The 6,974-nt window shown below is 44.9% G+C and overlaps 1 long non-coding RNA gene across 1 annotated transcript; it reads right to left on the reverse strand.

Moving 5' to 3' along the window:
* Positions 1–1,762: 1,762 nt before the first annotated feature.
* Positions 1,763–4,954, reverse strand: LOC148223867 (uncharacterized). The gene is made up of 2 exons (XR_015803007.1): positions 4,819–4,954; positions 1,763–3,861 (listed from the first exon to the last, which is right to left on the reverse strand). It is a non-coding gene; the product is annotated as an uncharacterized LOC148223867 (long non-coding RNA).
* Between the last annotated feature and the right edge of the window lie 2,020 nt (positions 4,955–6,974).

Consider the following 6,974-nt stretch of genomic DNA (forward strand, 5'->3'; position numbering starts at 1 on the left):
AATGTCACTGCAGTCTTGCCATGCCTTCTCAGCTAAGAAGAGAGAGAGAGAGAGGAAGAGATCTCCTCTGGAGAGAAGATAGATCTCTTCAGAAGAGATAACTACAAGTAGAGCTGTGTTTCTGGCAGGTATCGTAAAGACAGACTGGACTTGGTCCAAAAGGGATTTCTGTTCTTTCCAAAGTTTGGAGGTAAAAAGCTTAGATGAGGAAATGGAAAAATGCTTGGACTTGACGTTGCCACATGCTGACTGAAGCAAGGTAAAATGTGTTCTCTGGTTCTTGGGTTAACTGCTGAGAGTAGAGGATCCCTCCTCCTCACTTGAATGCTGCATGGTTTGTCCTGGAGCCAGGGTCTTTTATCGGGGGAATTACATTAAATAGCAATATGCAAAGTAGATTTCTCTATTACTTATGTTACCTCTGCAAAACCTCAGGCTCTTATTTTCACTCAGTTTCTTTTCCTCTAGTCATATGTGAAGATGGAGAACTCTCAGCATGTTTTTCCTGAGGTTTAAGGCTGTGAGGGGCATTTTTAGACTGGCATTTGTACCTCATCACTTAGGACATGTGCTTAGTGATATCTCAGCCAGCAGAGTCCTTACGTGTCACCCTTGTATGGTGCATGAACCTGTCGGTCACACTGGAAATGGCTTCAAAGAGGAAAAAAGAGGGACACAGGAGCAGAACACTGGAGGATAACATGCATGATCCTAATTTAGCTTGCTGTTTAGATGCAAGGATAGAGCTTGCTCACTCTGTGAATATTGCAGAATAAGACAATGACTTTTTTGGCATGGTGCTTGGAGCCACAAGCAATAACTCCCTGAGATATCCCTTTCCCTTACAGCACCAAAAATACATAGTAGTTCTTCAGAACATGTAAATTCAGCTGCTGGATGATACACATTTTTAAGCCAAATGGAACTGAACAATCTGCTTAAATGGGACAAGAGACACAGCTTTAGTGGAGCCACAAACCCAGGTTAATTATTCAGGCAATTCTGAATTAGAAATTAAAGCTTTAAGGCTTAAAGATCAAATAAACAAACAAAACCAACAATCCTTTTAGAGAGAAAAAAAAAGGGAAATACCCTAGAATTTTTTTTTCATTTTGGTGTATGTGTTTTAACAATATTAGAAGGTGTCCACGACACAATATAAAATTAAAAATTTACACTCCATTAGGTTCAGGAAGGAATTTATCAGGAACTGAGGAATTTTGGGTATAAACTTTTTGCCCACAATAAATTGTGGGGTAGAAATTTCTGTGCTTTCACTGGTAGCAAGTAAGGCCAAACTCAATTCTTGGGTTTTCAGCTCTTGACAGAAGTGTATTAAGTATGCTTGTGTCCTCTTAGCAGATGTTTTAGCAGATATTTTGGTTCTACATATTAGGATTGTTCATCAGCACTGAAAGTTTAACATGACATCACTTTTAACAATATGTAGCCATACTTAAGGAAAGAAAAATTGACATCAGCGAGCAATTCTTTGTTTTCAGTTTTTGACTACAGCGAAATGTTTTATTTGAACTCTGTTAGTGAATTTGGAAAACTAAATACAGCACATTCTGCTATAGGGGAATAAATTTTCTTAGGATATTAAATAAGTATATTTATATTGTGGTGCTTTTCAAAGGCACAGTCAGGACCACGGCCTGGAACAAAAAATTGTTCCAGACACTTTACCATTTGAACCTTCAATTTTGCAAGTGGCACCATTCACATACTTAAGTGCACAAAAGAACCTTTCCACACAAAATCTATTTAACTATATTTTAATGTTTAATTAAATATCATAGTAGGTAAGGACACAATTAGAAAGCCAAGTAGATGTACAAAGATCAATCCTTTTAACCCTAAATAGGATTTGGGAGGATATGTCCTCTATTGGCCAGTCAAGATTTAACAGGATCAGTATCCATCCCCCTTTATTTTCACTACTTCACAGCTCCTTGTAAGGGTTTTTGTACATCAGCATGCATGGATGGGAAACACCATCATCCAAACCAAAATGCATTTATACAATAATATTTTCTTCCATTTCCCACCACCAAGAATGTCTCACACCAGGTAGAAAACTATATTCAAAATAAAGGGAAAAGTATTTCTAAATATTAGATGAACTAGTAAACCAAGGCAAATCTTGATGGCTGTGTGCTCATATGATCCTCAATATACAAAACATGATCTTTGCTCTCCCTTTGAGCTGGCTGGTTAATAGAAAGAGGATGAGCTTTTGGAATTAAAAAAATAAGTTCTGTAACAACGACTTTGCTCCCAACTATGTATTAACTGGCCAACACAAGCTAACTGCAATGTATATGACATATAGCCTCCCTTGCTGTTCAGAACAAAATCAAGCTAGGAAAGTTGGAATCATGTTTGTAAACTGAACAAGCATTTGATACTGACAATCATGTACAATTTTATTATTTTAAACAGGTTGAAAACATTAAATTATATAAGTTTTATTTATGTGAGGATTTTTCTGTATGTCTAAGAACCTCTTTGGAACAACCAATACTTCCATTCCTTTAACTAAAGTAATTAAACAATGGTAATTAAAACCACTGACTTTGTGTCAGATGCTGGACTATGTTTATTTTCTGACTTTTCATCTGGTGTTTGTGACAGCAGTAATCACACTCCATTACAGGATGCATTGTAAACCTCTCCAGATGAAGCCTGACAAGCTGTTTTGTGACAGCCACCCTCAGTGTGATTGAGATGTCTGCATGCCCAACATTAAGCTACTTAGCCTTATAAGCCAAAGCTTTTCCAGCCCCAAAGCCACAAATCCTTATCACTTTGTTTCACACTCTTCCTTCCTTTATTGTCTCCAACAGTGGTGAAAACAGTAAGTTACAGCTGAGACCTCGTGTGGATTTTTGAGGGCCATTAATCACCTTGTTCCAGATTATAACATGAAGTCTTAATCACCATTTCCAAAAGCACTGAAGCAAAGCACTAAATTGATTCCGGATGAGTTGGATTTTTCTGACTGCAAGTCGAGTGTGTGAGCATACCTGTTGGCATGTCAGTCTTCAGCTCTCACTTCTTCCTTCCCGAGTATTACTTAAGTAGGAAATTCTGCTGTAGTGCAAAACAGTCTTCTGTGAAGCCAGACTTATTACATGCTCCTGTGCTATTACAAAAGTGCAAGAAATTCTGTTGGATATCACAAATACAACAGGTTCAGTATATTTGGAAGGGGCAATTTGACACTGCCATGGAGTAATTAGTTTCTAGTTAGCAGATGCTGATGGCACTTTTTAGCATCCCTCCTCTTTGAAACAAAGCATAATTTATGTGTGTTAACTCCATAAAGACACAGCTGGAGACCTGCAGTTACCTCTGTGGGATACTTAAAATTCCACTTTACTTGTCACTTTCCAAGAGATTTTCTTCATTTACAGCTGTTTACCAGGTCATTGATCAATTTCCCATTCCATAGGCAAGGAGGCTGTGAAAGTCAGTCCTAGATCTGTTGGGGTAACACAGTAACAGATGTAGTGGCAAAAGAAGTAAAGTCGTGACAACTTCATGTGTGAGCTGGAAATAATTAGGCTATTAAGGAATGTCAACGCAAACCAACACCTTTGATCTGTGGAATGCAATTCTTTGCCTGTGACATCTTCCCAGTAAAAAGGATAAAGAATTATAGCTTCTTTGGGCAAATTTAAATCACTGGAGTAGTTTTTAAAATTACCATACCTCACCTGAAAGAATCAACTACTCAATTTTCTTCCTTATGTTTTGAATTTTTAGTCTCCCTAAGGACTTAATAATTACTTTGATGAGACACAGTACATCTGAGGAAGTTTGGAAGTCTGTTACACTGATCTGCCATGATGTCTTCTGTGAGGATGAGAAAAAGAAATAATGCTTATTTTATTTAGTTATTTTTTCTCTTCAGCAGCTTTTCCTATAAAACTGGATAAGAGAGAAAACAAAACTGAGATCTAGGTCAATCTGAAATGCCTCAGATTGGTAGAAATCTCCTTGGGATGGATTGACAAAGAAAAAAAGCAGTAGAATGAGGTGAGGGTCAGAGTAGAGGAGCAGGAGTCTCTGTTTTTCCAAAGAGCTTTTTCCTTTCCTCTGTGTTTTTGTGTTTTCCTAAAGACTCTGGTATCCTGTAAGCATTTCAGTTCAGGAAGGAATTATTAAGAAACAATTTCCTAGACTGGATAAGAATTAGACAATTTACTGAAGTGAAACCATTAAGCCATAGTATTACAATTTAGATGTTATCTTACAGACAAAATAGCAACAGTGAGCTGTGGGATAGATATCCTGCTCTGGAGACTGGTGAAAAAACCCAACAAAACCCCAGAAAAAGGTAAGAATTCTCCTTCAACTTGTGCCTGGTTCAGTGTCAGGCTTCCTGTGCACAGAGAAATAAAATTAAACACCCTGCATACAAAGAATTTCTACAAGTACATGTTAACAATTAAAGACGACAGTCTTCAGCTAAGATCACAAAATCCTTTCATGTTCTGCAGAAAAGTCAAGGAGATTTGGATAATTCTTCCCTTTTTCTGACTCTTATATTCCTTACAAATTTCTTAACTGGTGTTAACTTCTTTCCCCCTCTTCCTATTTCTCCTATTTAAAATAAGGGCTGCCAATGTTGCCCTTTGGCAGTGAAGAGATGTCCGTGTGTATTTTGAGCACTTGCTGCCGGTGCCCTGCTCCATCCAGGCGGCAAACCTCCTTAATTACCTAATTACTACTAAGTGCCTTAATTAGTACCTCCTCAGCCTGCCCGGATAAAAGGCAGTGCCAGGCTGCTCCCTCCCCTTGTACCTTTACCTGGTCTGTGTCTCGCTTTATTCCCGGGCTTCAAAGGCGAGGCACACCTGTCTGAGGCAGCTCCGAGCGCCTCCATGCCCCACCTGCGCTGCGAGCCCCTGGCTGTCAGTGTCTCCTCGCACTGTCCGGGGGCTCCGGGCTGTGCTGTGTCCCGGACGCTCCGTGCCCGCACGGCGAGCCCCAGCCTGAGGCCGAGCCCGGCTCCCGCTCCCGGCCCGGGCCGCTCCCAGCCCCGTTCGAACGGCCGCCGCCAGCCCGCGCCTGCGCACTGCCCGCCCCGCCGGAGCCCAGGGCGAGGCGAGGCGACTCGGGGAGACCAGCGAACTACGCGCCCCGTCATGCCCCGCGCGGCCAGCTCCCCACGGCGGGAGCGATCGGCCAGAGCGCACGGCACGCCGGGAGTTGTAGTCCTCCGGCGCGGGGTATTGTCTCTCCCCTTTCTCTGTCCGGGAACCCGACCGCCACCCCGCCGGGCGAGCGCGGTGACTGACAGCGCCGGGCAGCCAGTGGCCGCAGCGCCGTGCGGCCGAGCCCGGCGCCGTCTCCCCGGTGACCGGGGCAGCCGCTGTCTCGGCGGAGTAGCCGGAGTCCCGTGGGACAGAGGTGAGTGAGTTCGAGCGGGGCAGCGCCCACCGCAGCCCGCCCGGCTCTCCCATCCCCCCCGCCGCCGAGCGCCCGGCCCGGGACCCCGCTGGGATGCGGCGGGAGGAGCGGGGACGGCAGATGGACGGCGGGAGGGGGGAGGGGAGCGCAGGGGCCGAGGGGAGGGAGGGAGGGAGCAGACGGGAGCCCCTGGCCGCCCCTGAGCGCGCCCCTCGGGCTGCGGCGCTGCCCCGACCCCCGGCGCGCAGCGCGGATGGGGCGGCGGGTCCGCCCGCGGGGGGGGTCGCGGGCGCTCCGTGCCCTCCCGTCTTTTACCGCTTGATTTTTCAAATCGTCCCTGCGGGCTCAGGTGCCGTTTCTCCCCTCCCCGCAGCTCCACCCCCCGGGAAGCGGCTGCCCGGGGAGCCGGGCAGTTAATGGGTAACCAACCCCGCGGGGCGCTGCTCCAGCCGCGGACCCGGTGCCCGCGGGATGTCCCTGGGGATGAGTGCGGGTGTGCAGAGCCGCAGCCAGCCCGAGCGCCCCGAGCCCTCCCGGCTGTCCCGGAGCCCATCCCGCCTGGGTGTCGCCGCTGCCGCCCCTCTGCCCGGCGTCCCAACAACCCTGGAGCGAATTTGCAAGAAAAGAAGAGGGGGAAAATGCCTAACTGCCAACAAAACCTTTACACCTTCTTAAATACAGCAAATAAATTAGTCTGAATTGTAGGTGCATGACTGTCTGTACAATAGCTTTAGAAAACTTTGTCCTTACTCACATAAGTCTTGTCAGACAAAACAGCAAATGTCCAATTTGTGTCCCTTACACTTCGTACAGTCTTCAGTGGGGGAAGAGTTTTAATTAGCAACTACTTTTTAACTTGCTGTTATTAATTACAGTTAGTATATTTTGAATGATCACACTAGTAAACCTAAAGGAAGCATAAGGTCTGTCTTGTCAATTGTGAAATGCTGATGAGATGTTTTTTATTTAAACATTGTCTTGCCCAAGTTCTCAAACAACTGGTAGCTGTCATCTACAGGTTGTGCTGTTACATTTCTTGTGTGACTTGTCTATAAACGTGTACCATATTTGAATAGTTAGTGGAATTCAAATGTTACAGCTTCATTTGAGCTTTGTAAGGACTTGGCATCAGTTCTGCCTCAACAACTGGCATCCATGCTGAAGAGTCTTTTGCATTGCTTTGAGACCTGTGTGAGGGATGAGGGAACAGTCTCTCTCCCCTGTGCACTTCCACTTTGCATACTTTATTCTTTAACAGTCCCACTATTGAAAAACAAAATGAAGCCAGACAGTGTCTCTGCACATTAACATGGATCCTGTAGTGCTGAGTACCTGCTCATTTCCAGAGGCTTTTCGGGGAGGCAGTGGTGGTCAGTCATGTACTCCTGATCTTCACGGGCTCCCTGGCTGCCCTCTGTAACTAAGTTACACTTTAACACAGACTGGAGTGTGCCTCCTGTTTCTGTTCTTTTTGTTGCTATGAGATAACAAGACCAGAAGCAGGAAACAAACCACCTCTCTCCCTTGGAAGTAAGCAAATCCATGTTATTTTC

The sequence above is a fragment of the Sturnus vulgaris genome, chromosome 4 (genome assembly GCF_052056855.1).
Source record: "Sturnus vulgaris isolate bStuVul1 chromosome 4, bStuVul1.hap1, whole genome shotgun sequence".
In the NCBI taxonomy this organism is placed as follows: Eukaryota; Metazoa; Chordata; class Aves; order Passeriformes; family Sturnidae; genus Sturnus; species Sturnus vulgaris.